This window comes from Chiloscyllium punctatum, chromosome 36 (genome assembly GCF_047496795.1).
Source record: "Chiloscyllium punctatum isolate Juve2018m chromosome 36, sChiPun1.3, whole genome shotgun sequence".
NCBI lineage: Eukaryota > Metazoa > Chordata > Chondrichthyes > Orectolobiformes > Hemiscylliidae > Chiloscyllium > Chiloscyllium punctatum.
Window position 1 is genome coordinate 36,181,026 of NC_092774.1, and position 14,572 is coordinate 36,195,597.

Here is a 14,572-nt window from a genome sequence, read left to right on the forward strand (position 1 = left end):
GTTATCTTCTGCATACCTCGAGTTCTCCCCTTTTACCAAGCCTCCCTGCCTGTCTATTTTCTAGTGTGCAGCAAATGTGCTCTATAATTCAACATTATATTTTAGTTTAAATGTTTAAAGACAAGTTTTATGGCTATAGACTTTCTTATTCCCTCCTTTTGTTATTTCATGACAACTACTTGGCTTATAACTATCATTAGTCCATTCAGTCAATTTGTATTTTCAAATAAGTCAAGTGCCTCCTCTGCCAGGTCATCATCCAGAGGGGCAGAGTCTGAAAGATACTGGATTTCAGCATGGAAGTTCAGGCATGGAGGTAGAGGGGTAGACAAGGGTCATTTAAGCAGACTCTTCTTTGGCTTAGGTGAAAAAAAATGTACAGTCCATTTCACGCATAAGCGGACGACAGTGTATATTCCTAGGATGAGACCAAGGACTATCAGTACAATCCACACGATCCATCCACACAGCGATCATAGCCAACAAGTAAACTTCCATCCATATGAATCAGACGACAGTTGGGCAGGTATCTTCCCTGCATCTTGACCCGTTTTGTTGATCACATCTGTGTCGTCCGTAAGATCAGGACATGGTTTAGTAACAAGTTCATTTCTGAGAACACAATCATGGTGAGGATCAGGCAGTTCAAGCGGTTCTTCCTGCAGGAATGTAGGGGGTTAATGTTCGAGCAGTACTTTCAGGAGAGAAATGGATTCAGAAGTAATGAAATCTCACAGCGACTGAGACGAACCATAACAAGGTGTTCAGTATATTTAGAAATCAGCAAGAATACTGCAGAATGTGAGGTACAGACTTCTACATTTTGATGTAAAGTTATATTAGAGGCAGCCACTACCATAGTATGGATGGCAGAGAGAATCTGGGTGCAGGAAGGCATAACTCGAGCAACGGGGTCAAGCTTAGTAGAAAAATAGGCAATAGGGAGCCAAGAGGAGCCATGTTGCTGGTTGAGAACAGCTGAAGCACAGGTATCAAGGATGGCAACATAAAGATGAAAGTGGCAGTCATACAAACGTCGGCCTAGCGTGGGTGCTGAAGAGAGGGTAGTTTTAAGCTTCGTAAAGACATGTAGTTGTTATGGGGTGAGTTCATACCGTTGAGGCTCATTAGACGAGGACAGGGGAGATCATGTTTGGGTCAGAAGGGCACAATTAGGAATCCATTGTCGGCAATAATTGATGAGGTCAAGAAACTACCGTATCTGTTTAGGAGTGGTTGGAGGGGCAATACAAAGAATAGGATCAATACGGTCAGGTGTCAAGCACCGATCGAATTCAGAAATGAGAGTACCTAGGAACTTAAGACTAATCAGAAAGAAGTTAACTTTGCTGGGGGGGTACAATATAGCCACATTGATGTGGATGGTTGAGAAAGGTAGTGGAGTCAGTGTGATTGGACACTTTTGTCAGGGCTAGCGAGGAGGTCATCGATGTATTGAACTAGGGTAGTGTCTCCAGGAAATTCAAATAATTCAAGCTGGGTGTGAAGAGTCTCTGAAAAGGTGTCGGCGACTGGATAAACCCTTGAGGTAGGCAAGTCCACATATATTGGTGGCCCTTAAAAGAAGGCAAAAGTGTAATGGGCTATCTGGATGCAAAGGAAGACAAAAGAATGCATGCTGGAGGTCAACGATAGTGAAGAGTTTGGCATCAACTGGAACTTGGCTAAGGACAGTAGCAGGACTGACAACTGGAGGATTGAGCCTCAAATGATTTTAATTTACTTCACGAAGGTCATGAACAACATTCAGGATATCCCGGTTTAGGGATTGGAAAGTTAGGTGTATTGACAGAAGAATGGCATGGGACTAGAAGGCCTTGCTGTAGAAATGAATCAATGACAGGTTGAATGCCAGCTTCACCTTCTGGTTTCAGGGGGTATTGAAGTATAGACAGGAGGACAGAATTAGGTTTGATCAGAATGGAGATGGGTGGGACCTTAGCAAGGCCCACTTGTGTTTTAGAGTCCACCCAGACTCCAGGATATACTATGTCCTGCAGGTGAGGGTGGGCATGATAATGATGAAGGCTGCCATGAATCGACTAAGGCTGTGCACAAAATAGGATTGATATCTCACTGAGCAGCTGAATTTCATGGCAAGTTTGATCAGCATGGTCAAAAAAGAGTCTTAGCGTCAAAACCTACTTCTTAGTCTTTATGTTCTGGGTTCAAGTGAGTGGTGGCACAGGGGAAAACGAGAGGGCCAGTTTTCCAGCTATGAAGAGGAACTGACACGAAAAGAACGCCACCAGCTGGTGATCTGATCTCACCAATCACCCAAGCGTGCGGAGTAGTGCCCAGTCAGGGATTATAGTATGTGTTCAAGCCTGAGATCATTCCTGGATGAGTCACAAGCTAAAGTAATGTGGGGGTGAGGGACATTATGTAAAATACAATCGAAAGCATAAGGATCCAAATCAAATGACCACCATCGAGGCGGCTTTGCTTTGGTGTTGATGCATTGAACAAAATGAGGTGGATCCTGAATCAGGATACCATTATCATGACATTTAATAGTAATATTTAGAGGACAGAGGAGATCTCTAGCAAGAAGAGGGATACGTAATCCATTAGTAACAACAAAGCAAAAAGGGAGCGTGACACAATTTTTCCACACCACTGTCAGAGGGACAACGTATGCACGTGTATTAGAGGAACCATCAAAACATTGCAGGATTTCATCATCGTCCAAGATTTGAAAATCAAAAGCATTAGCAAGATGGACGGGAAGTGATGAAACAGTGGCTCCTGCGTCAAACATAAATTCAATATCGTGGCCATTACGGTTAAGAATTAGCATAGGTCCATCCTCTGGGCTAGCGGTAAGTATGGGAAAATTCAAAACAGGAAGCTGCCTTATATCCGGGAGTCAGTTTTGACAAGGGTTTTGTGTCGTAAAAGGGGCAACCTGCTGAGGTTACTGGGGAGGGAGACCAGGAGATTGTCTGTTGTTTTTACTGCGGTGATGAACCAGGGACTGCTATGGAAAGGGCAGTTATTGGACCAATGTCCTAGTTCACTGCAATTGAAACAAAGGTGTAGTTGTTGGGGGACTCTCGGGGGTGGGGGAGGCAGTGAAGAGTAATGAGAGGATGTATAGGGGCATTATGGATTGTTGGGGAAGGATACATAGGAGGACCACAAGGTCCATTGGGATGTTGTGAATACACAGTACCATTTCTACAGTCCTGCCATACTGGACGATAGTATGAGGGTTTCACTTGCTAGCTTGACTGACCTTGCAGACGGAAAGGTCTACTTTGAATCCTGGGTTGAACATTAGCCACCGTAGTTTGGACAAGTTCTGTCTTGATCATGCCGATGGTAGCCTTACTCTTGGGATCCTTTAGTTCTCAGAAGTAACAAACCTCTCGGCTAAATTGTGCAACCTCAGCATGTTGCCAGTGGATATTGTGGGTTTTAATAGCTTTCTGTACCTGATCAGGTAAGAGTCATACATATGGCATTAAATTGGGATGATCACCCTTGTAGGTAGTTAGTGTCATCAGAGGAAGCGCCATAGCATTCCTTAAAACGGGTAAGGAACTCCTCAGCCTCTTCGCCCGAGCTGGGTTTACATGTTAAGACTTTACCCACATCAACTACACGATGCACTGCTTGGTGGAGACAGGTAATAATCCAATCTGATAGTTTCAGCCGGGTGCCGGACTACAGGCTGGGTATGATTATTACCTTGTAAAATTTCTCAGAACTCGCCCATTTTTCAGGCGAAAAGCTGCATTCTGAGGTGAATTCGGTCTTGGGAGGCAGCGTTAGAAATGGTCTTGATCCTATTAATGTGATTAACAGATCCCTCAGGATTCCTTCCATAATCTGCAGCCTTATTGATAATGCTTGAGAGTCATGAGGTTTCCATGGTTGATAAAGATCCATAAATTGGGCTTGTTCCAGATTCAGAGCCTGTGGGTTAGGAACCTCTTCTATTCGGGAAATTTCTTTTTTGCCCTCCCACATCATGGTGAGTGCAAGGTCTGATATTAAGGTCCCGAGACTTTGATTGCAAATCATCGGTGTCTTTGGGACTTATTAGTTTTGGGGCAGTGGAAATCAAAAGGAGTCTCATAAGTGTTTCTTCCAGATTTTAATTTTAATTGACTCCTAGTATAGTAGGCACCGGGTTTGTGGTAAGCAGAATTCTTATTCGGCAGAACAACTGGGGGAAGGGCAAGAGCCTTGGCACGTTCGTCATCAGAGTAAGGGGGGTGGGGGGTTCAGGCAGGGAACCGGAGGTGGTCAGCTGACAGGATTAGAGGCATAAAATATTTCCTCCTCCGAATCAGTATTCCACCCACCATCTATAAACAGATCAGGATTCTTTAGTAATGGGTCTTTGGAAGAGGGGAGGGTGGGGTATAAGGAACAGTCCTTGTCAGCTTCGTCCCGTGCAGCTGCAATTGCAGTCTGTTGTTTATTCACGAGTTTCCTTTTCCTTTGGTGCCCTTGACGTTTCAACGTAGATTCTGAATCTTGGCGTTTTAAAAAATTTTCTCCCTTGCCTATTCCAATTCTGCTTCTAAATCATGTGCTTTACATTTATGTTTTAGTTCTGTCCAATTTAGTTCACATCCTTCCTCAGTTAATGGACTAACTCCCCTTTTAATACAGTTTTGTCTCCATGATGATTTTTCCCATTTTTTCCCGAGTTACCCTTTTCTATTCTGATAAGACTTCTTTCTGCTTACTTCCCTCTCTTTTTTCCCAAATCCCTTGTTCACTTTTAGTGAATAGAGTTAAATCATGTGCGCGTCCTAGAGACCAATACTTATTCTGTTGAGCATCTGCAGCTGATATTCTCCTTAATTGTTTCTCATAATTAATAATACAGACTTATTATTTCTGTTAGGGGACATTTGTCTTCAATCTTATCTAGGAGCACACTCAGTTATCCTACCTACTTTAAATCTTCACAAAACTACTGATCAACAAGGGCTCCAACCCCACAAAATACAAACACAAGCATTCATTCGTCAACAAGCAAATGTGCATCCAAACCAAATCTCACAGGATTAATCTTTCTGCAAGCTGCAGGGAATCAGTGCTGAGTCTCTGTCTGTCTCACATGGGTGCTCTCTTGTACATACACATGAACATTTTAAGAGAAATGAGGCACTCACATTCCAGATGTCTCATAAATCCTGGATGTGGCACATAGTTGCTTAACCAAGTATGCAAGAATTGTATCACTGGCCAGCTTTTTTTTATATATACATGACAAAAGCAGCATCCACCCTCTATATTACATAAATGAAGAACACCCAACAGAACAAAACCATAACTAACAAACAAGCCAAAACAGCAAACCAAGACAAGCCAAGTTGAACAGATATAACAGAGAAGATAATCTCGCCTTAAAACTTTCACGAATCAACAACCCGACAATGAACAACAAGACTAAAGATTTCTGCAAAACATTCTCAACATTGTAAAATCCTGACAGTTTCTATTTTTAAGTCCTATTTAAATGATTTCATTTAGGGTTCCGTCAGGGCACCGAGAGAGTGAAACGGGGGAAACACCACACAGATGTAGACAGAGAGTAATCAAGATACAACTTTACCTTATGGGCCCATTGGTCTTGAGTCCAACCCTTCGATGGAACTCCTCTTTTCCAATTTCACACAAATGTAGCCCTTGTTGGAACCCTGCTTGCAGCGCCAAATTGAGACAGTCCAAGGAGTCCCTTGTGGACTCAGACCTGTCAGCCTATCTTGGTTCATTCCCGGAGATCGTACTCTTTGGAAGTCTGGAATAAAAATAAAACTCTTACAGACACTTTAGTTTAATTTTAAATTATCCCCTTCATTAATACCATCACCGTTACAACATAACACTGATACCTATAAGACAAGCTAACTGGATTCTATTAACCCAGAAGAGTAGCAATCGCTCTTCTTCCAAGAGCATGGCGGGCTACTCTGTATACTATCTTTATACACAAGTTTTTTTTACAAAGGCAGTGCTGTCGCAAACAAGCTTTCTTAAGATGAATTTTTTTTTTACAAAAGCACTGCATGTTCTGAACTAGACAGATAACAATGAAAGGCAATAATTCGGGAGAGAAGTAATTGATACCGAGTTTCATTTTGAGGTCAGAATCAAACACATTCATTTCACAAAGGAACAGCTGTGAATGTGATCACTCAATATCGTGTTTATACAAATTCACTGATGTTAAGGCAAATGTTCTTAATTGCCTTACCCTCCCTGCCTGTCTATTTTCTAGTGTGGAGAAAACGTGTTCTATAATTCAACATTACATTTTAGTCTAAATGCTTAAGGACAAGTTTTCCTTACAAACATTCTCACGACCCCTTTCAAAGTTTCATAAGTTCTATCCTATATCAGGGGGAGCAAAACTTAACGTAGTATTCCAAAAATGCCCTAACCAACATTCAGCCACAATATGACCTCACAACTCCTTTATTCAATGCTCTGACCAATAAAGGAAATCATACCAAACACCTTCTTCACTAGTCTATCTACCTGCGACTCCAAGGTCTCTTTGTTCAGCAACACTCCCCTTAACTGTCAGTCCTGCCTGGATTGCTCAACCAAAATGCAATACCTCATTTCTCTAAATTAAATTCTATCTGACACACCTCAGCTTGTTGCCCATCCCAAAAATTCTAATTTATAGCAAACTCTCTTTGCTCTCTCATTCCCTAGAAGCTGAAAATCTCCATACCACACACTCCCCCTCTGTTTTCACTTTGCTGAACCAAACCCCTGCTGTACCTCATTCTGAAGGGTTAAAATACTGACCAGCCAGGACAAGTGTACATTGGGAAGATGTTTCCATTGGTAGGAGAGACAAGGAGCTGAGGGCACAGCCTTAGAGTAAAGGAAAGACCTTTTAGAATGCAGAGACGGAGAAACGTCTTCAGCCAGACAGTGGTGAATCTATGGAATTCATTACCATCGACAGCTATGGAGGCCAGGTCACTGAGGGTATTTAAGACTGAGGTTCTTGAGTATCAAGGGGATTGAGGGTTACAGTGAGAAAGTGAAAGAATGGGATTGAGAAACTTATCAGCCACGATTGTGTGGTATGAACAGACCTGCTGGGCTGAACAGCCTAATTTCTGCACCTATTTCTGATGGTCTTTTGCTGTCCTGGGCACAGAGTGTCAGAATTGGGAGCAGAAGTAGACCATTTGGTCTCTCGAGCCTGCACCAGCATTGAACACATAACTGGGTATTAATCTACCTACATCTTGGTAGTTAGACTGTGACTTATCTCACTGGAGCACAGAAGGTTGAGACATAACCCTACAGAGGTTGTATAAAATCATGAGGGGGACAGAGGTGGTGAATCACAGGTGTCATTGCCCTTGGGTGGCGTTTTTAAGATTAGGCAGCAAATTTTGAAGGTGAGAGGAGAAAGATTTTAAAAAGACTTGAGGAGCAGCATTTTTTTTTAAAACAGAGTGGTTTGTGTGTGGAATGAATGTCCAGACATTTTCTCACCTTCCCTCCATAAACAACATTCTTTGTTGTTGAAAAATCACATGAACTCAGCCTTGAATATATTCAATGACCCCTTAACTACAGGAAGAAATCCCCACTTCTGAACTCCATTCCTCTTGCTAATATACCACTTGCACTACTCATTGCTCACTGCACCTGACAACTGGCATTGACGGTGAGGAAGGATGCTGAGGCCCCTTTGTACATCCACACGTCATTCCTGATGAAGGGTTCATGCCTGAAATGTCAACTCTCCTGCTCCTGGAATGCAGTCTGACCTGCTGTGCTTTTCCAGCACCACACTTTTCAACTCTGATCTCCAGCAACTGCTGTCCTCACATTCTCCATATCCCAAAACAGTGCATCAACATTTAAACAATGCACCTCCTTTCTGCTTTTTTTTTTACACAGCAAAAGCTCCAACTTCAGTTTGGCCACGTGTTTGCCAATTGTGGTCTTTGCTACACTGGGGAAACTGAGCATAAACTTGGGGAACAGTCCGCAGCCGGGGCCGCAGAGGCTGACCATACCTCCCAGTCGCCACCCATTTTAATTCCCCTTCCCACTCCATTTCTGACATGACCATCTTTGGCCTCCTCTATTACCACAATGATCCAAACCGCAAATTGGAGGAACACCACATCTTCCACCTGGGCAGCCTACAGCCTGGTGGACTCAATTTGGAGTTCACCAATTTCAAATAACCTCCCTTGCCACCCCTTCAATTCCTTCCTAGCCCCTCCCCGCCACCACCAACCAGATTCCTTCCTACCAGTGACCAACCAGTTTGTACCCTCTACCTGTCCCCACCTATCCCCAATTCACCACCCTGCCCCCAGTACATCCTTGTTCTGCAGCTCTCCCTACACCCATCCCCAGTCCTCAACAAGGGTGACACCCAAAACATTGACTTGACCTCCTGATGCTGCCTGGCTTGCTGCGTTCTTCCAGTCTCCTGCATGTCTATTTTGCCAATTGAGTCACAGACCTGGCCCAACTTTTCCCAAGTCCCTCCCTGGATTCACTCCCTTTCCTTTCAGTTGCAGCAAGTCAACAATTGAACCTCACAATGAAAAATAAATGGAAAAGGGGATGAGAAATGAGAGTGTCGTACTCTTGGTCAATCAAAAGAAGGTCTCACACTTTTTCTGCCGACAGTGAGGAACACGTGCAATGTTTTGGTGACACTGGTGAACACGTGCCGTGCTTCTTGACACAGGAACGCACACAATATGCTCAGTGGCGCTGCTGGTATTATTAACAGATTAAGTGTCCAAATGCCAATAGGAGAAAAAAAAGGGTAGAGCCACAATTGTTTTCCCCATACGGCATAATATTTTATTGCTTTTCCATCTTGTCTGGCTGCTCAACATTTTTGACTTTTCCCCAGTGTAGGGGTGAAGTTCAGAACTAGAGGGCATAGGTTTCGGGTGAGAGCGGAAAGATATAAAAGGTACTTAAGGGGCAACATTTCCATGCAGAGGGTGGGGTGGTGTGTGTATGGAACAGGCTGCCAGAGGAAGTGGTGGAGGCTGGTACAATTACAGCACTTAAAAAGGCATCTGGATGGGTAGATGAATGGGAAGGGTTGAGGAATATGAGCCAAGTGCTGGCAAATGGGATGAGATTAATTTAGAATATCTGGTCAGCATGGACGGGTTGGACCAAAGGTGTCTGTTTCTGTGCTGTACATCTCTGACGACTCTAAATAATAAAAAGTATAATTTGACAAACAACAAACTATATCCATGTTAACAAGGCTTAGCTCACCACATGCTTTACTAACCATTCTCCACAGGTCCTATCCCTTCAATGACTGAGGAACATATGCTGGTGCATAATCTCCTCCACTAGTATTTACACACTAGTCTAAGGAATTGCACTAGTAACAGAGAGGGTAAAAAGCACAAGGATTAATAAAAAAGTGAAGGTAAAAATCACAAGAAGCACAAGCCCCAGTAAAAGCAGATGGAAAGTGAGTGTAAAATGTCACTATGACAGGACAGGCCCCACATTCCTTCCCCTCCGTCCCCCCCCAACCTGCCTCACCTTTCACCTCCCGGGCCCAGTACCTTCCAGGTGGCCCCAGAGTTGACACAGGGGCCGCCCCACGACCAGTAGAACTCCACCACCCAGGCGGCCGACGGGTTCCCAAACAGGCCCTTAACCCCATCCGCCTCCAGAATGGTCACCGGCTCCTACCTGCTGTCCAGCCGGGCGGTGTGGCCGTGACACAGCAGCTGCACCAGGAAGGCGGCGGTGCCCAGTGACGGGTGTCTGCCCCGGGCCGCACGGCGCCATTTTCCTAACGGCCGCCCCTTCCCCGCTCGAGCGACTTCTCCTCCCAACCGCCTTCACCCCCGCGTGACGTCAGCTCAGGGGGATGGGCGGGGCCGGGGAGCCTCACCGTCACCAAGCAACAGCCACCTCGCGCGACAACTGCTCATTCACAAAAACAAACTCTCCTGTCTCGCTCTGCAGCTGCAGGGGGGACACTGCCACATTTCGAGGAGCCCTGTCTACATTGGGAAAGCACGGCTCAATTTAAACAGATATTCCGACATATAACGGAACGGCGTCATATCTAAAGGGGGAAATCTGCATTTTAAACGGACGTGGACATTTTAATGGGTATTTCTGCAAATAAAGAGGTTTAAATGGACGAGATTACATTTCAAAAGGATGTGGGCACATTCAAAGGGATATCTTAATATGTAAAATGACGCAGTTATATCTAAGTGAATCTACCATTGGTGGGTCCACATGGGGGAGATGTCGTTCAGTTGCCCGAAGTGCTGGAAGGCCTTCAGCAATTCCTCAGACCTGCTGAGGTACCAGTCCGTTCACACCGGGGAGAAGACGCAGTCTCAATCAATGGGTGGGAATCAGATAGCTTCCCTGTCAGATCTGGAGTCAGGCAGGGATGCCCCCTCTCACCCGCCTTGTTTGTGTGTTGCATAGAGCCATTTGCCGAATCCATCAGGAAGGATGCGAGCCTGAGAGGGGTGACTATTCCTGGCAGCGGGGGCCTGCAGGTTAAGGCCTCCCTGTACATGGATGACGTCGCTGTTTTCTGCTTGGATCTGCTGTCCGTGCACAGACTCGTGTGCATCTGTGACCAGTTCGAACGGGCCTCGGGGGCCAAGGTAAACCGAGGCAAGAGCGAGGCCATGCTCTTCAGGAACTGGGCCGACCAATCCTCTATCCCCTTCACCGTCAGGACTGACCACCTGAAGGTGCTGGGTATTTGGTTCAGGGGGGCTGGGGCGTGCGCCAAGACCTGGGAGGAGGGGATCAGGAAGATGAGACAGAAACTAGGCAGATGGGGGCAACGGTCGCTCTCCATCGCGGGAAAAAACCTGGTCATCAGGTGTGAGGTACTCTCAGTATTGCTATATGTGGCACAGGTCTGGCCTATCCCCAGGACCTGTGCCGCCGCAGTCACCCGGGTCATCTTCCAATTCATTTGGAGATCAAAGATGGACCGGGTCCGAAGAGACTCTATGTACAAAGACCGGTGCAATGGGGGAAAAACACGCCCAATGCCACCCTCACCCTGATGGCCACCTTTGTGTGTGGCTGCATCAAGCTGTGCGTGGATCCCCGGTACGCAAACACCAAGTGTCACTACGTACTGAGGTTCTACCTGTCCGCGGTGTTGCGAAGGATGGGCCTGGCCTCGCTGCCGCGGAACGCTCCGAGTAGTTGGACCGTTCCGTATCACCTGTCCTTCGTGGAGAAATTTATGAGGAAAAACACCTTTGACCACAAGTCCATCAGGAAGTGGTCAGCACGTAGCGTCCTTGAGACCCTTCGGGAAAAGGAGAGGGTGGATCCTGTCGAGCGGTTCCCTGAGCAGACTGTCAAAGCCATTTGGCAGAATGCCTCATCGCCAGAACTTTCCAACAAGCACCAAGACGTGGCTTGGCTGGTGGTGAGAAGGGCTCTGCCTGTGGGGTCCTTCATGCACGCCCGGACTCTCTGCTGCACCGCACGCTGCCCTCGAAGTGGCTGCGGGGGGGACGAGACTGTCACACACCTCCTTCCGGAATGTGCCTATGCAGAGGAAGTCTGGAGAGGAATGCAGTGGTGCTTGTCGGGGTTCGTCCCGAGCAGCGCCGTGACGCGGGACTCTGTGCTCTACGGCCTGTTCCCCGGGACTCACACCGAGACGAACATTAACTGCGCCTGGAGGATCATCAACTCGGTGAAGGACGCTCTCTGGGCGGTCCGAAACCTGTTGATCTTCCAGCTGAAGGAGTTGACCCCGACCGAGTGTTGCAGACTGGCACATTCCAAGGTCCAAGACTACGTGTTGAGGGACGCGCTGAAGCTTGGGGCAGCTGCCGCCAAGGCGCGGTGGGGAAAGACCACCGTGTAAGATCGGCCTGCCTAAAGAAGAACAGGGGGCCCATGCGGACGTTTTTTTTTGGGCTCTGCTGATGCCTCAGCCAAATATATGTATATGTACAAGATTGATAAATGCACAGGATTGTAAATGACAAGGATAAATTCGAATCTGTGTTTGTAAATGTGGACATATGTATGGCATGATCAAATGTACAGACCATCAAATCATTTTATGAATAAAGTATATTTTTGAAATAAAAAAAAGAAGACGTTCTCCTGCCCGAGTGTGGGAAGTGCTTTACCCGCTCCTCCACACTGCTGAAGCACCAGCTGGTCCACACGGGGGGATGGGGGGTGGAGAGGGGAGGCCTTTCGGTTGCCCTGAGTGCGCGAGGTCCTTCAGCAATTCCTCCACCCTGCTGAAGCACCAGTGTGTCCACACCGGGGAGAGGCCCTTCAGCTGGCCCGAGTGTGGGAAGAGGTTCATGTTTTCCTGCAACTTGCGGAAGCACCAGCGGGGGCACCAGCGCTCCCAGCAATCAGATCCCACCGGTGACGCTGCCTTTCGTCACCCCCCAAGGACTGAATCTGCTGCCAGTTCTGACAGTGGTTGCAGTGGGAGAGTAGTTGGGCTGTTATTGTTTTCTGCTGGAATGCAATTGCCCCACCCTACACCCCACAAACCCAACCCCAAGGTAGCTCAGGGTTAGCACTGCTGCCTCATGGCACCAGGAACTCAGGAATAATTCCACCCTTGGGGGTCTGTGTGCAATTTATGAAGGGTAGGAAAATGGATCTGAGTTGGTTAGTCTTCGGAAGATCAGTGCAGATGTGTTCGGCTGAAGGACCTGTTTTTCCACATTGTAGGAGTTCTACGATCCTATGAGCTTTGCTTTCAGTGGACACTGCTGCTCATTGAGCCAGTGACTGCACATTGCCAATGAAATGATCTAGAGAAACCTAAGACCGCAAGACCATCAGAGCAGATGTTAGACCAATGGGCCGGACGAGTATACTCTGCCATTAATTAGAGACAAAAGTCGTGCAGATGAGATTAGCTACAGTGTGGAAACAGGCCATTCATCCCAACAAGTCCACATCGACCCTCCGAAGAGTAACACATCCAGACCCATTTCCCTCTGACTAATGTACCTAACTCTATGGGCAATTAAGCATGGCCCATCCACATGACTGACACATCTTTGGTTTATGGAAGAAAACAGGATCATCCAGAGAAAACCCTCGCAGACACTGGGAGAATGTGCAAACTCCTCACAGACAACCACCCAAGGCTGGAATCAAACCTGGTTCCCTGGCGCTGTGAGGCTGCAGGTGTAACCACCGAGTCACTACATATTGCAACCCGAAGCAGGCAAGCAGGAGGTTGGGAGCCAGCAAGCCAGGCAGCACCAGGGTGTGGAGTAGTCAGCGTTTTGGGTATTAACCCTTCTTCATGACTGAAACGTTGACTTCTCTGTGAGAAACGATTGACCGAAATGTTGCTGGGGGTTGGAGGATTTGAGCTACAGGAGAGTCTGAATAGGCTGGGGCTGTTTTCACTGGAGCATCGGAGGCAGCGGAGTGATCTAATTGAGGTTACAAAATCATGAGGGGCATGGACAGGGTAATAGACAAGGTCTTTTCCCTGGGATGGGGGAGTCCAGAACTCGAGGGCATAGGTTTAGGGTAAGAGGCGAAATATATAAAAAGGGACAAGTTCTTCATGCAGAGGGTGGCATATATATGAAATGAGCTGCCAGAGTATATGGGTCACGTGTTATCAAATGGGACTAGATTAATTTAGGATATCAGGTCAGCATGGACAAGTTGGACCGAAGGGTCTGTTTCCATGCTGTACGTGTCTCTGACTACTGGTCCTGATGTAAGTTTAAAATAGAGTCCAAGTAACTTTGAATAGTTCAATCTTGTTGAGCTCACCTCCTGAAAAGTTTCAGATGAATCCCTCTGAGAGATACTGTTTAAACATGCTGAGTTGGACAAAGTATCCCATCAAGTTCAACACAAACCCAGAGTTGAAGAAGTCAGAAGTCAGAACACCAAGGGGACCAAAACTGATCACAATATTCCAGGTACGGCCTCATCAACGTCCTGTATAACTACAACATAACTTGCCAACATTTATACTCAATTCCCTAACCAATGAAGGTCAGTGTGCTGAAACCTCTCTTCACTGCCTTGTGTACCGATGTTGTCAGAGATATAGGACCAACATTAAACTGATACACAATCCAGCTGCTGAGAGCCCAGAAGCAGAGTAATGCTGCGTGAGTGTGCTGGGCTTTAGATTTTGACACCACCTCCCCACACTTCTGGAGACCTCTGGTCTGGAGCTTACCTTCTTATCCTTGAGGGTTTTCCACCTGTTTGAAACAGCCTGTCCTGCAATTAACCCCTTTACGCCAATGCCTTCCTTCTACAGGCAGAATTAATTGTCCTTTTGTCACACAGTTATTAAACACCATTATCTCATCTGTCCAAAGGAACAGCTCATTGTTTTGCCTCCTCCTGCCCAGCGATAGTTAATGTATGTTATTTGTGAACTCCCTGGTAGCAGTTTCTCATTGGCCCTTTCGTTTCTTGGTCCAGAAAGAGTTATTGCTGACTCATGAAGTTATCAAAGTTCTGGAGTTTACAGGACCACACCACATTCCTCTCTGCCTCCCCCAGGAATAACGATTGCTCCTGAGATACT

The 14,572-nt window shown here is 46.4% G+C and overlaps 1 protein-coding gene across 4 annotated transcripts in view; it reads right to left on the minus strand.

The window, feature by feature from the left end:
* The window catches only part of LOC140460386 (uncharacterized), a 60,315-nt gene that overhangs the window by 24,418 nt on the left and 21,325 nt on the right, over positions 1-14,572 (minus strand). For 3 of the 4 annotated variants that reach the window (XR_011954049.1, XR_011954048.1, XR_011954050.1), the window contains exons 1-2: positions 9,559-9,705; positions 5,600-5,785 (exon numbers count right to left, since the gene is read on the minus strand). The exons of the other annotated variant lie outside the window; for it this stretch is intronic. The gene's annotated coding sequence lies outside the window, so the exon portion shown is untranslated. Of the gene's footprint in view, positions 1-5,599; positions 5,786-9,558; positions 9,706-14,572 lie in introns of those variants that run through there. 4 annotated transcript variants of the gene reach the window in all.